Here is a 15,694-nt window from a genome sequence, read left to right as displayed (position 1 = left end):
CAGAGAGAAACAACTCACTTGCTCATCCACACCTTGGGCCAATTAACCAGACATGTTGGTGGAAACCGGAGTGCCCGAAGGAAATGCACACAGGCACGGGGAGAACAAGCAAACTCCACCTGGAGAGGATGCAGTAGCTGGAATTCCATCCTGGACCTCTATATTGTGGGGCTTTTTCCTAACCATTCATCCTCCGTGCAGCCCACTTATTTACATTTGCTGGGTAAGTTGATTTTCCCAATCAGTGGTATCTGCAAATTTGCTGGGATTCCGCTCCTTTATAAAACACAGTACATTCCGTAGTGTAGCGATTAGCACATTCGCCTACCATGCGAAATGTTTCCGGTTTGAGTGTCACCACCCTGTGCTTGCCCAAGACACACCACAGGAAATAGTGCCCCTACCACCCTAGGGGTTAAAGGGACCCACCCACCAAATTATTTAATTTAAATAATCCATCCATCCATTATCTGTACTGCTTCTGAGTAAGGTCGCGGGGGCGCTGGAGCCCATCCCTGCTATCTTCGGGCAGTGGGAAGGGGACACCCTGAACTGGTCGCCAGCCAATCGCAGGGCACACAGAGACAGACGACTCACTTGCTCATTCACACCTAGGGACAATTTGGACCGGCCAATTAACCTGACATGCATGTTTTGGGAATGTGGGAGGAAACCCATGCAAGCAAGGGGAGAACATGTAAACTCCACACAGGAAGTTGGATCTCATGACATCAGAACTGTGCCGCACACGCGCTAACCACTGCACCTCCGTGCTGGCCTTATTAAAAATAATGATAGAAGTAAATATATGAATACATACCAGCAGGGATAGATCAAGCTGTTGAGCTGTTGGTTTACATACTTTTAAATCTCTATACATCTCAGTCAATTTTTAACAGACGAGGAATGAAAAGATCTCCAGTTAGTGAATACATGGTTTTTGTTGTTTTTTTTATCCATAAAAGAAAATTCAAAACAGTACACATTATTTTTAAATGACTCTGCTGTCGATGTCTGACCAAAAGGTGGAAGCAGTGTTAAGTTAAATACACGTCTTTCCTTGCAGCATTGAAGTATTACAAAAGCTAGGGGACGCCACAGAGCATATGTTGTGATTCATACGCTTTTGTGATGGGAGTGCTGTCTCTTTTCGAGAACCGGTGTTCTGCCGAAACGGCAGTCCTACCGTAGGCGAATCTGACATCGAATTTGGGTTTCTTTCTCATCGAGTAAAACTAGCAACACTTGAACGCGGAATTATTGCAAACCAAACTTTTACTCATGACATATAAGATGTAACGAAGTTTGGCCTGCATACATACAGTGCATGATTACCGTAATCAACAAGCTCCGTAATAAAAGGGTAACGCAGCAGAAAAAGCAGGCTTAAAATCTACAAAAAAAAAAAAAACAACCGTATTTTGAAGCAGTTAAAGAGTCAAATTAAGACTAAATTAAAACGAAAATTTTCGGTATTTCCCGTAGCAAATTGCAAATCAGCCCTGTGCGCATTCGTACAATACTATAGGCATTGGTAGGACGCCACCACAAGGTAGGACGTTTCGACAGAAGACCTGCTGTATTGTCTCGACTCCCAAAATGGCTTTGGGTCGTTTTGTTGCTTTAATCCATGTATTACCAATTATTATGAAATGTTATGTGCGGGTGACTTTAAAAAAGTAAAACACGAATTAAAAAAAGGTTAAAATTTCAAAAATGAATAATGAAACCCCAAAAAAGAAAGAAAAACTAGAGTAAAAAGAAACAGGCAAAATTAAGTAAAAAGCGATTAAATAAAGAAAAAAATATGCAGAAGATAAAAAAAAATGAAATATAAGTGAGAAAAAGGTCTTTAAAAGAGCAAGTAAAATGAAAGAAAAAGCTAGGTCAAAAACAAAAGTCAAGTCAAGTCATTTTTATTTGTATAGCCCTTAATCACAAAGAGTCTCAAAGGGCTTCACAGGATTACGCAGACCATTTTTTCAGACTATTTTTTCAGACTATTATTACACCATCCCCTGATCTGGAACCAACATAAGGGCAAGGAAAAGCTCAAAAAAACCTCAACATGAGGAAAATGAAGAAACCTTGAGAAGGGACTGTGCCACTACTTTTTCAAGTACTTTGGAAAGAAACGGTAGGTTTGACACAGGTCTATAATTACACAAGCTTTCTGGATCAAGGTTGGGTCGTTTCAGTGTGGGTTTAATAACGGCGGACTTAAAAGCCGCTGGAACTAGGTTCTGACTCGAGTTTTAACCTCAAACATGACGGTGTTACCGTGTACTACCGTTATCTCGGATCATTATTTAGTTACATTCGAGGTGCCAGCCAAATGTAGTATTAAAAAGCTGAAGGATTTAGCGGACGCAATATAAGCACTGGCACAGTTTCTGAGCTCTCCAATCTTCTTCCAGGAGCAGTTGCGTCCTTTCCTTCATACAAAAGTTCTATCGACTCACTCATGAATGAGTTTAATGCTACCCTGGCTAGTGTCCTGGATTCAGTAGCGCCCATACGGCTTAAATCACGATCTAAAAGACGCACGCATTGGTTTAATGATGAAACTAGATCCCTTGAACAAGAATGCAGGAAATCTGAAAGAAAATGGCGCGCTACCAAGCTTGAGGTTTTCCATCAAACCTGGTGTGACAGCTTGTTAAAGAAGAAAGCGGCCCTTGCCTCTGCAAAATCAGCCTACCTTTCGAAAGAACAATCCCAAAGTCCTTTTCGACACTGTAGCATCGCTTACAAGGCAACAGACTATCCCAGATAGTTCCACCCATTCAGCCCATGAGTTAATGGTCTTCTTTACTAAGAAGATTCAATGCATACAGGAAGAAATTGCTAAAGACAGTATTAATACAACACATACTAAAGGGGGTCATGGGAACCTCCTGCGTGGGTTCAAATCCGGCTACCGGCCTTACTGTGCGGAGTTTGTATGTTCTCCTTGTGCTTGCGTGGGTTTCCTCTGGGCACTCCGGTTTTCTCCCACATTCCAAAGACATGCATTCCAAATTGTCCCTAGGTGTGACTGAGCGAGTGAGTTATCTGTCCACGTGTGCCCTGCGATTGGCTGGCACCCAGTTCAGGGTGTCCCCTGCCCACTGCCCGGAGATGGCTGGGATGGGCTCCAGCCCCCCAGCGACCCTAATAAGCATAAGCGGTACAGCTAATGAGATGAGATGAGACATACTAAAGGGCTGAAATCTATAGATGCACGACATGGTGGCTGTCCAGGGAATTTGTCCCGTTTTAGTGAACTGTCACTCGATAATTTTAAACAGGTGGTGAATACGACCAAACCGACGACTTGCCAGTTCGACCCGCTTCCGGGTTCACTTATTAAAGGTCTTTTTGGCATCCTTGGACCTTCAGTTCTAAATATTATAAACATATCACTCTCCTCAGGTGTACTCCGAGCGGCTTTTAAGTCCGCCGTTATTAAACCCATACTGAAACGACCCAACCTTGATCCAGAAAGCTTGTGTAATTATAGACTCGTGTCAAACCTACCGTTTCTTTCTAAAGTACTTGAAAAAGTAGTGGCACAGCAGCTGAATGATTTCATATCCGAGAACAATCTTTTTGAATCAATGCAATCAGGACTCAGGGCTAACCACTCTACTGGGACAGCTCTGGCCTTTAAGAAAAAAGAACAAATAAAAGAAAACAGGGAAAAAAAAGACGGATTTTGGGTTGGTCCATAGTTTAATCAGTATATTACCCAATAAGAATGTAACATTATTAGTATAACAAATTATTATTTTAGCAGCTGAGTAGTTAGCGCATCTGCAGCAAAGTTCTAAGATCACGGGTTCAAATCCAGCTATAAGCCTTCCTGGGCGGAGTTTGCATGATCTCCCTGTGCTTGCGTGGGTTTTTCCGGGAACTCTGGTTTCCTCCCACATTCCAAAAACATGCATGTCAGTTTAATTGGCCGGTCTAAATTATATTTAGTAGTGAATGACTGAGTTTTATGTCTCTGTGTGCCCTGCGACCGGCTGGCAACCAGTTCAGGTTGTCCCCTGCCCACTGCCCGGAGATATCTGGGATGGGCTCCAGCACCCCTGCGACCCTACTGAGGATAAGTGGTACAGATCATAGATGAATTATTGTTATTCTTTTTAATCTATTATCTAAAAAAAATATAATACAACTCTACAGCAGGGGTGTAAAACTCATTTTAACTCGGGGGCCATACGATGGAACAAACATTCTCCCGGGGGCCGGACTAGTCAATTGAAGAGGAAGAAAAGAATAGAGAAAGAAATAAGAGAATGAGGGGGAGAGAAAAGGAGAGAGGGTGCGACAAGGAAAGAGAGCAAGGGAGAAAGAGAGAGAGAGAGAAAGAAAAAGAGAGACAAGGTGAGAAACAAAATAGATAACAAGAGAACAAGTGGGAGAGGGGAAAGAGAGAGAGAGTGAAAGAAAGACACCCAAAGAGAAATTAAAAAAAAGAAAGAGAGAAGGAGAGAAAAGAGGAGAGAAAGAGAGAAGGATAGAAAGAGAGAAGGGGAAAGCAAATAGAGAAACAGACAAAAGAGAGAGAAAAGGAAAAAGGGAATAGAGAGCAAAAGAAGGTAAAAAGACACACAGAAAGAAAGAGACAAAGAGGAACAAAGAAAGGAAAAAAAGAGAGACAGAGAGTGAAAGAGAGAGATATAGAGAGTGAGAGAAAAAGGGAGGAAGAGAGAGAGAGAGAGAGAGAGAGAGGGAGAGAGAGAGAGAGAGAGAGAGAGAGAGAGAGAGAGAGAGAGAGAGAGAGAGAGAGAGAGAGAGAGAGAGAGAGAGAGAGAGAGAGAGAGAGAAAGAAATACAATTCAGCGTCTTTGTGAGAGGCACCTGGCTTTGGCAAGATCAAGTGGAAATATTCCAACCTGCAGCTCCTTTTTCTCTTGCGCTTCCCTCAGCGTTGTCTCGCGGGCCGGATTCACTCCTTTAGCGGGCCTGATCCGGCCCACGGGATGCCTGTTTGACACCCCTGAACCTTCAACTGATTAAAACTTTGAACCTTTTTATATTTATCAACTTTAAAGTCAATCAAAATCCCTCAAAAAACATGACAGAACGAAATGTAATTTAAAATATTGACATTTCAGTGCAACAGCAAAACAAACCATGAACTAGATTCCTAGAAGAATGCACTTTACATTTTAAGGTAAACAAAGCTAGTCATAAAATACATTATCCCCGAAAACACCGGAAACATGACTTTGAACATTTAAAGGTGGGGTGTGTTGTTTGAGGTGTCCTTAAAAAGGTAAAAGTTGAATATCTTCTCCATTAAGTACAGAAATTGGATGGGCGTAAATACAGCAAAACACTGTTTTTAAGTTTCCCTGTGCCTATCTGTTTTTATCTTACTTTTGTCAGAGTTGTTTGGGGCGGAACACATTTAGTTTGAGGAATAAGGACTGAGGGGAGTGCTGGAGTGTAACGTCATGCTCGTCTCTGCAGTTTTTTTTTTTCAAATTTCTATTTGTCAGTCTAGCATGAAACTGGTGTAAGTAAAAAAAAACTTCTAGTAGAGTCCAAACGCAAACCCAAACTTCCAAAAAAGGTAAAAACAGAAGAGTTTCTTTGAGCTCGTCAAAGGAATGCATGTACTTACACGCGCAATCGCGCATCATGAACGAGCTGACATAGGCTACTATCATGACTCAAAGCCAAGAGGTGACTTTTAAAGTTTCCAGACAGCTTCTTTAAAGTTCTACAAAAAAAGATAAAATACAAAACAATAGGAACCTTTTACATAATCAACAAATTTAAAATCAACACAGAATCCATTGAAAAATGCATACTGACCAATCACAGAAGAAAAAAAAGGGTCTCGAAGGGAACTCAGCTCTTGATTGATGGGGAGCTGGCTCCCGTTGATCACTTTGAAGAGTCGGCACAGATAGCTGTTATGCTCGCGAACAACACATCACTATCACAGAGGGGAATTGATGGTGAGTGTGAACTCCTGAAAAGGTTAGAAGAAAAAACGAACAGACATTGTGACATAATCAGTGCCATTTCTAACGGCGCTGTGTCATATTCACTATCGGTCATCTCAGTCTCAAGAGGGCGCTGCTTAATTTGGCGCCTTTCCTCAACTCTCCTGCCACCCCTTGACATCTTTTACATGACTCACCAACCGTCAGGTGCCACTTGCCTGTCTGTTGCTTGGACTTTGGATCCTAATTCATACCCCATCTGTTGTTCTGTATTTTTTTCTACACACTGTATTAATCAGCAAAAAAATATGCTGTAAAATATGTTGCGTGTACAATCATTTTGATTTATAGTAACTTTAATTTAAATTTTTCATTTTGTCTTTACGTATCATCAACAATCTCTTGATCTTATACCTGTCAACCTCAGCCAATTGCTCCATCTATTAACTGTTGCAATTGCCCTTTTTAAGCGATAATAAGCCTTTCAAACATAACCTGCACCTATCTGCTCAGAGCAAGAGAGACCACAATGTACCTTACGTTGCACTCACCGGCGGTTTGTGGATGCTTTGTCTGTGACACTACAAGCTTTTTGCACTTACTTTACTTAGTATCCATTTTTTGGTAAAATAATGACAACGGAATCAGGACCCAAATGCATAGCGTTAACCACAAGTTTATTGATAGAAAGAGGAAGGGGAGTGCCTGCGAATATGGAAGTGGATCTTCCGGAGCGGGAGATGGTGGTGTCAAGGACGGAAAAACAGGTCAATAGCTGGGAGAGCAAAAACGTGGTCGGGATCAAAAACAGGTCGGAGCCGGAGACAAACGGAGAGATCAGGAACAGACGGGGGGAAAAACGGGAGTCAGGGTCAAAATGCTTGCCTTGTAACAACAATGGTTTGCTGATGGACTGACAACCAGACAGTGAGAGGACTGGGCTTAAAAAGGTGGTTCGCAGCGGCTGGCGCCAAATGAGCGGGCACAGGTGATTCTAATCAGTAATCATGACAGCTTTACAGCAAATTTACAGTTCAACAATGTTTACATGAAGAACTTGAATATTTTAGCTATGAAAGCTGTCTTTGGCATTACAATTTGTATGCACGTTTACTGTACTTGGTATAGACCTTTTTGGCATAATAAATGCAATATTGTTTTTCTATGCATATATTTTTATGATTTACTGCCATTTGTAAAATCTGGATCCAAACAAATTAATTGTAAGTAATCGCAATTTATTTCTTAACTGAGATTAGTTACTTAATTTATTTTAGTCAATTCCCAGACCCTAGTTTTTAGTGATCAGGAAGATGTGTTTTATGGCTTTTTAGGGTTCGGATGATTTTGGAAGGACGGGTACGAACCAAGTAGTTTTTAATTATTTCATATTGGGAAAATACGCTCGATATACGAGCAATTCGAACTTCTGAGCACAATCCTGGAACGAATTAGGCTCATATGAAGAGGCACTACTGTATATTATCTGTTAATGGTTTACAATACTTTGTAAACGGTACAACTTTTTTACTGTCATTTAGTATTGGACGGAATGGACTGCGGTGCCAGTCTTCTAGCACCATGATTAAACCGAGGTTAAACACAAAACAAATTAGGAAAAGTTGTTCTTTTCCATCCTTCTTTATCTCCACCCATACCGTGTCAGACATGAATGGTGACCGTTTCAGACGAGCAGCGCAGGATATGCAAGAGCACGTAGCCACCGTGAGGAGCATACAACCAGAAGACCCTGCAGATGCGCCCTTCCAGTGCATCTGTTGCAACACGTAACTGTCGCTGGTGAAAACATCAGCATCGCTGCTCAACGTTTGTCTTATCTTTGAAAGAAATGGGCAAAAAGAGCGTCAGTTCATGATTGCTGCTGGTCAACGGGAAATTGTAATCTTATTTCAAGTGGGACTCCTGACACTTGGATCCCACTTCAGATGTTAATTATAGGTGATAATTTAATGTGTAGTCTTCTTATAAAACTAGATGGACTCTTACAGTTCAACATAATGTCTTTGTGTCTTGCCGTGAGTCCACCTCATCCTTAGATTCAACTTCTGACATAGATTTTGACAAATCTACCCATTGGACTGGGCAACTATTTGGAATCGCAGGCCGCATCGGGTTAAATAAATGGCCAAAGGGCAGATTGTTCTGTTTTTAATGGTGATGGACCCATGTGGGGGAAGCAGGCAGGAACTGGAGGCCGGGGTGCTCAAAAAGAGGGATTGCATTTAATTTAAAAAAAAAGGTACAAAGTGACAAACAAACATAGGTTCACAAAACAACGAACTATCCAAACAAAACAAAACCTGACCAAGTCCAAATAGGAAACAAAGACCAAAACCTGAAATGAAAAATTCAAGACTCAAAGTAAGAAATAAAACAGAAAAACTCAAATAAACCCGGCATGCTGATTTATGATATTTCTGAAGTAGTATTTTTGTAATTTTCCAATAGTACCATTTTTTGCAGTATTTTGGCATTCACAGCAGCACGTCGCTGGTGAATTCCATCCTGGTGGTATTTTGAGTCCCCGCCTTGGACCACAGCTCCTATCAAGATTTTCTTTCCATGGATTTTATTCTTACCTGTTGCCAAGATCTGGTTCCTGTTATACTGGTTTCCTGATCTCGGCCAGTCTGCTCCCTGCTTCTGCTACCTGCTCTTCACTCGTATCGAACTCTGTTAAACTGCCATCGGTTCACGTCTCCACATTCGGAGTCTAGCCATTTAGAAAACATATGTTATGTTATGTAAATGACCTCCCTTTCAGTCACTTTTCTTTTCTTCGGTGACCTTCAAATCAAAATAAATGTGTATTGCACTTTTAAGACAATCAAATACAACCCCAAGTGCTGTATAAAACATTGAATGTATGATAAAAAGAAAATCCCACTCTTTATCCCCACCAAACAACATGGAAGGCCAAACTACACAGACGAACACGCAATGGTTGAGAACAAACACAATTTCAAATGATTGATGAATAAATAAACATGATGACAAGTAGTGATTGGAATTCCGGCTCTTTTCAGAGAACCGACTATTTTGAGTCAGCTCACTAAAAAGAATTGGTGTTGTAGCTCCGAAGCGGCTCTTTTGTCGGTTTTATCATCATATTACCAATACCTATAATAATTAAACATTATGCGCAAAATGCATTGATAATCAATTTTTTTAATGTATTATACAATTATTGGCCCAAAAGGGATGGGTGCCACCAGGCTGTACTTGCCCAAGACACACCACATGAAATGGTGCCCCTTGAACCCTAGTGGTTAAGGGATCTAACAAACCAATCATTAAACAGCTATACTATAATAGGCTTTGTTTTTTCAATGTCTATCTATCTAGCTAGCTAGAGCACAAGAACATACTCATATTTACCATCGCTCTTCCCAACCTGACACCAAATATTAGGCCCAAAGCACAATAAGGGGTAAATTGCTGTGCCATGCAACCTTACATCAGCAGAGAGTCCCAACACCATACACTGGTTTATTCCTTCCACATCATATGCCTCGATATCAGTCATTCTTAACCATCCATCACCATTCACATATATCACTGGCACACACTCTTGCATCCTTTAAATTAACCTACGTCACATGCAGAGCACGTTTCACCCCACCCATCCAACCACATTTGCTTTGTGCCTTCCTCTTATTCTATTTCCCAAACCACTTCTGCACTAAATACTCTTTTAGTCTTTATCAATTATTTCAATATGCCCAAACCCTTTCAGAACATATTCATCAAGCCTCTCAGCAGGCTCCCTCGCCACACCAGTTCTTCTCCTTACTTTCTTAACCTATCCAGTCACGTCACTCCACACTTACTACGCAAACATCTCATTTCAAAGACTTTTAACCTATTACGCTCATTTACTCTCAAACCGCACGCCTCTGAGCCATACATCACTGTTGGTACCACCACATTTTCAAACAATCCTCACTTTGCATTCATTCACAGATATTTACAATTGAACAATCCGTTTAGACAACCCATTGCCTTGCATCCTTCAACCACCCTCTTCGTCACATCATCCTCAAACCACCACCTGCTGCCACATACAAACCCAAATATTTAAAACCATCTACCTCCGGCCACTTTACACCATTCAACAAAATCTCTAATTCACCTACCTCACTACCTCTCGAACACTTCATTACATTACTCTGGTCTGCATTCACCTTGAGCTTCATTCTCTTACACACTCTACTACCAAACTCCACTACCAAAGCACTCAGTCAAGCTGCGGAGTAAGCCACCAAAGCAGTGTCATCTGCAAACAACGGTTGACTTACATGCAAGCCAGCCTCACACATTATACCTGTTCTCCCTCCTCTTACATGCATCTCACGCACCACTTCATCCATATACAAATTGAACACCCAAGGTGACATGACACACTCTTGACTCAAACCCATTTTTACCGGAAACCACTCGCTCACTTCACTCCCCAATCTCACACATGCTGTACTATCTTTATACAAGCTTTGCACAGCATGCATCAACCTGCAACCCACCCCATATATCCTCTACACTTGCCGCCAAGCCTTACAATTTATCCTGTTATATGCTTTCTCTAAATCCACGAATGCCCAATACACCTCTCTTCCTTTTACTGAAAACCTTTCACACAACTGCCTCACTGCAAAAATCTGATCTGTACATCCCCTTTCACTTCTAAACCCGCATTGTTCCTCCCCAGCCTGTTACCTCCCCAACCTGTAACCACACATGCAGTCCTCTGTTGCCACTCCAAGCACGAAACCTAAATTTAACAGCCTTGCAAGCTATTCTACCGCAGATTATTCACCGCTCCTTATATGCCCTACCATGCGTCCATCCAAACCAACAGCCTTTTCTTCACTCATCGATCCACCTGAATGAATGAACAGAACCACAAAAAGAAAATATAAAATAAAAAGCAAATAAAACGTTTAATATACTTAACACATTTAAATTCAAACAAAAAGACAGAAACCCTGAATAAAATGCATAATGACCAATGACAAGCACTTCAATAGAAAAAAGCGTCTAAAACAGATCTAGCTGCTGTTTGCTGTTGAGACAGCTTTCGTTGTTCACTTAAAAGAGCCAGTTCATTGAAATGTTTTGGTCATTAACAACATATTACCAAGGCAATTTGATGATTTGCCAAATGCCTTCACCTGCGCTCACTCATTCAGCCCCAACTGCCACTCATTCCCTAATTAGTCCTCCTCCTATTTAAGCACGTCATTCTTGTTTACTCCTCGTCAGTCCGTCAGTGAACCTCTGCACTTGCTCCTGCTCTATTTTTGACCTGTCCTGTATCCTGTATAAATCCCCTGTCCCTGGCTTCACAATCGTCTCTGATTACCTGACTTGTTTCGATCTCAGATCTGCGCTCCGTCTCCCGTCCAGGCTGCCCGAATTGTTCCGATCTCTGATCCACGCAACGGCTCCCGTCCAGGCTGCCCGACTTCTTCCGATCCAAGGCCCGTTCTCCTGTGCCCGCTACCCGTATCCTGCTTGATTCCGTTTCCTATATCGATCTCCAATCCCTGGCTTCCCACTCGTGCTGGCTACCCGACTTGTTCCGATCTCAGACCACGCTTCATTGGCAAGGGCTTCCCGTTCCTCCTGGCCAGCGAGCACCAGTTCGCTGTCTTTTTCCTCTCGCCTAGACTTCCCCAATCCCTTATTAAAGCATTGTGTAAAATGTTACGCATTTGGATCCACTGCTTGTTCCGGTCGTGCTGGGATATATAAACCAGTGTATCATTTCCTAACCAATGTGGCAATCATCATTTGAATCGATCACAATCGACTATAGTTATTTGAAGGTAAAGGAGGCGGGTTATTTTTAGCATTTACAGGCTCGTATATGCTTAAGTGGGTTAAGTGGGTTATATTCCAGTGCGCCTTATAGTGCAGAAAATGATGGCTCACTATAGAAATTGAGCTGGGAGCTGCTTCAACGGGCCTGGTGAGACAGCTCCGTTCCTACTTTCATCCCATGTCGAAACTCTGACCTGTGCACATCCGCAAACTATGGAACACTTTCATTATTGTCATGATTGCAGATTCAAAGCACCTGCGACTGCTTAATTGGCGCCAACAGCCCGGACAGCAGATTGGCTGATGTACTCTTTTTAAACCCCTGACTTCCAAGAGATCCCTGTCAGATCGTTATGCGAACCGTTGCTCCCAGCTCGGTAAGCTCTTACGTCAGACTCTGTTCCTGCTCTGTTTTTCTCTGCCTGATCTTCATTGCCAACCTGTTTCCGGACCTGACTCTGCCCCGTTCTGCCTTCCTATTATTTGATCTGTTTTGCCCCATTACCTGCCTGCCTTCTGTTGCCGACCTCATTTCCGAACTTGACACCGCCCTTGCTCTCCAGTTCCGGATAACGACTTGTTTTTCCCGCCTGTCTTTGACCCTCCTCGCTTGACACGGAAGTGCCACTTCCGCATCTCCTCCTCTTTTTGTCCGTCAACCATCGGATCGTTGAAGCAAGCCCTGCTCTCCCTCTTTATCAATAAAAATTGAGAAAACGAGCGCTATTGGGTCCTGTGTCCGTTTCTGGTCTGTGACAATTATACATTGAAAAAAAAAGCATTTCTGTTTTGAAGATACATCCATACATTTTCTGTGCCGCTTATCCTCACTAGGGTCACTGGTTGCCAGACAGTCCCAGGGCAACTCACAGACAACTCACTGGCTCAGTTACACCTAGGGACAATTTGGACTGGCCAATTAACCTGACATGCATTTTTGGAATGTGAGAGGAAACCAGAAGTGCCCGGAAAGAAACCCGCGCAGGAACGAGGAGAACATCGTTCAATTGTACCTAACTGAATTCACTTGTGTGTCCTTTCGCTGTACCGACACTCCCCTACTTACGAGCATTTGAGTTACGCAAAACGGTAGATACAATCATATTTTTCGGGATGTCGAAAAATATCTAGACATTGCTGTTAGTTAGATTTTGTATTATGTGCACCTTTTTCCAAGTACAGGACAGTACTGTAGTGCTTCTTCCCGCTGCGTGACGCTGTGAGACGTCACCCAGCATCCACACCGAAGAAGAAATCCGGCTTTTATTTCCTGGTTCATGTGTAATCAAAACAACGTTTACTTAATCGCGCTAAGAAGTTTGACGTTTTTATTGTTTAATATCCGGTACATTTATTAAATATGGTTGGTGTAAAGTGTAAGGGAGAGGCGAGCGGTTTCTTTTGAAACCAAAGTGGAATAAGAAAGCTTGATGCGATTGAGAAGATGGTCGGAAAGCTTTTTTTCGGCCACTTTTTACCACGGAGCACGGAGGAGGACCTCTTGACACGCAAATCCCAAAAGTAAATAGAGCTCACTATTTATCTTTATAATGCATATTATTTTATCAAATGTTTATTTTTTAGTACAAAACAATACAGGTTACTTATATAAACCTTAAACATACAAAATTTAGCACTAAAGCAATTTACGGACAAATTCAACTTACAAACGATCATCCGGAACTCGTTTGTATCGGGCAGCGTCTGTAATTAGATTTTATTTAGTTTTTAAATATTTTGTACAATGGGCAAAGTATTTTAACCTGGGTTAATACTGGAATTTGTTTTTGTTGATTCCTTTTTAAAATATGCAGCCTGTTTTTTTTTTTCCTTTTTTTTAATCATTTATTTTTTGTAGTTACATTGGGAAAAAATAGCCACAACATGAATAAGTTGGAAATGTGCAACTATGCTTGATCGTTTTGACACACTGAAATAAAAATTATAACTATTATTATAATTATAATTATTATAATCCATTCATCCATTATCCGCACCGCTTATCCTCAGAAGTCTCATCTCATCTCATCTCATCAGCTGCATCGCTTATCCTCAGTAGGGTCGCGGGGATGCTGGAGCCCATCCCAGCAATCATCGGGCAGTGGGCAGGGGACACCCTGGACTGGTTGCCAGCCAATCGCAGGGCACACGGGGACAGACAACTCACTCACTCACTCAGTCACACCTAGGGATAATTTGGACTGGCCAATTCACCTGAAATGCATGTTTTTGGATTGTGGGAGGAAACCGGAGTGCCCGGAGGAAACCCACGCAAGCACGGGGAGAACATACAAACTCCGCACAGTAAGGCCGGGAGCTGGATTTGAACCCACTCAGGAGGTTCCCACGACCTTTAGAACTATGCCGCACACGCGCTAACCACTGCGCCGCCGTGCTGCCATCCTCAGAAGTGTTGCGGGGTATTATCATTATTATTATTATTATTATTATTATTATAGAAAAACAATACCAAAGATTTAAAGTAATGGAATTATTAAAACTTGTTCTGGGACACCAAAATAAGAAACCCAATAGATTGTTTTTGTGTCATTTTTTAGGGAATACCAAGATTTTATTTTTCTCCTGAAAACATGTTTTGCAGCAATCTTTTGTTCTTGAAAGGACATGAAGGGCTCAAAAAAACACAAAGATCCACAGTTAGTCTTATTAGCAGACGGTAATGTGTGGCGAGTAGAAAAAAAAATCTCCTGATTTTGAACAAGGGACGATGTTAGCATAGCTTCCTGAAAAAAACGGATCAGGCTCTTTTGCCTCAGGGTTCACCTGAAATGGCGTCGCCTCGGCAACAAACACAAGAAGGTACAGAACACGGTAAGACTTTAAAACCACATTAGAGATCACGCTAAATAGTTTAGGGTCAAAGGGAGAGGATTCAATCAAACGCTGATTTTATTGCACTCTAACGAAAGAGGCCCGAGTCAATAGACACGTTCACCCTGGCTCTTGCTCTCACTTTCTGTTTACGCCTACGGGAATATTTTAGAAGACGAGGCATCATGCACATGTTGGCTCCTCACGTGGCTTCAGCAGGTGGTTTTATTAGGGCATGCTCTTTGAATTGCCAATGATGTGCAGACCATGTGGACGTGAATTTTAGCATTTGGTACTTTCATCATCATGGTTAGGGTTGATCATCATCATCAAACGTCTTAAACTAAAGACTTAAACCCGTGTGGAGGGACAACAACATAGCAATGAAATCAAAGATCAGTCTTATGCAAGCGATGGTTACAACCATCTTCCTCTACGCATGGACTCTCACAGTAAAGCTGGAAACGATAATCCAGGCAAAGGAGATACGATGCTACAGGAAACTTCTAGGCTACATAGCCCATGTGACAAATGAAACAGTGCACAACTATGGTACGACCCAAACGCAGGCCAGGAACCCTCAGCAATGGAGAAAGCGGTTAAGGCAGTGTCTGAATCTAATTACAAAAAGTTACAGGACACCAGGGAAGGAAGAAAAAGTTGCCTGCCCCGTTTTTCACAACTTGAAACACAATAAAAAGACTAATCACACAAAAAAAGACAAAGTATTAAGGATTGATAATGAAAATATATAACAGAAAAACACTTTAAAATTAAGTTTATTATAAATCTACTTATAACATTCATTGCATGTATATGACATCACCGCTTTCCATCTGCCATCAGTATGTACCTGCATTTACTCATCTACATTCCTGCAATGTTTAATGTATGTTTACGTTTTGTGGCGTCATAAATTTTGTTAGCTTCTTTTGAATATTTCTTCTTGGGCTGAGGTTTTTGCTTGATTTCTAACCACTTCTCCATTTTCTTGTGTTCTCTGTGCATCTACTTTGCAAAATGATATGCAAATGCACGACCTTATAACGCTCGGAAATTTCCAAACCGAACGAAAA

This window comes from Urocampus carinirostris, chromosome 8, assembly GCF_059441175.1.
Source record: "Urocampus carinirostris isolate Australia breed hairy pipefish chromosome 8, RoL_Ucar_1.0, whole genome shotgun sequence".
In the NCBI taxonomy this organism is placed as follows: Eukaryota; Metazoa; Chordata; class Actinopteri; order Syngnathiformes; family Syngnathidae; genus Urocampus; species Urocampus carinirostris.
Note: the sequence above shows the minus strand (reverse complement) of the source record.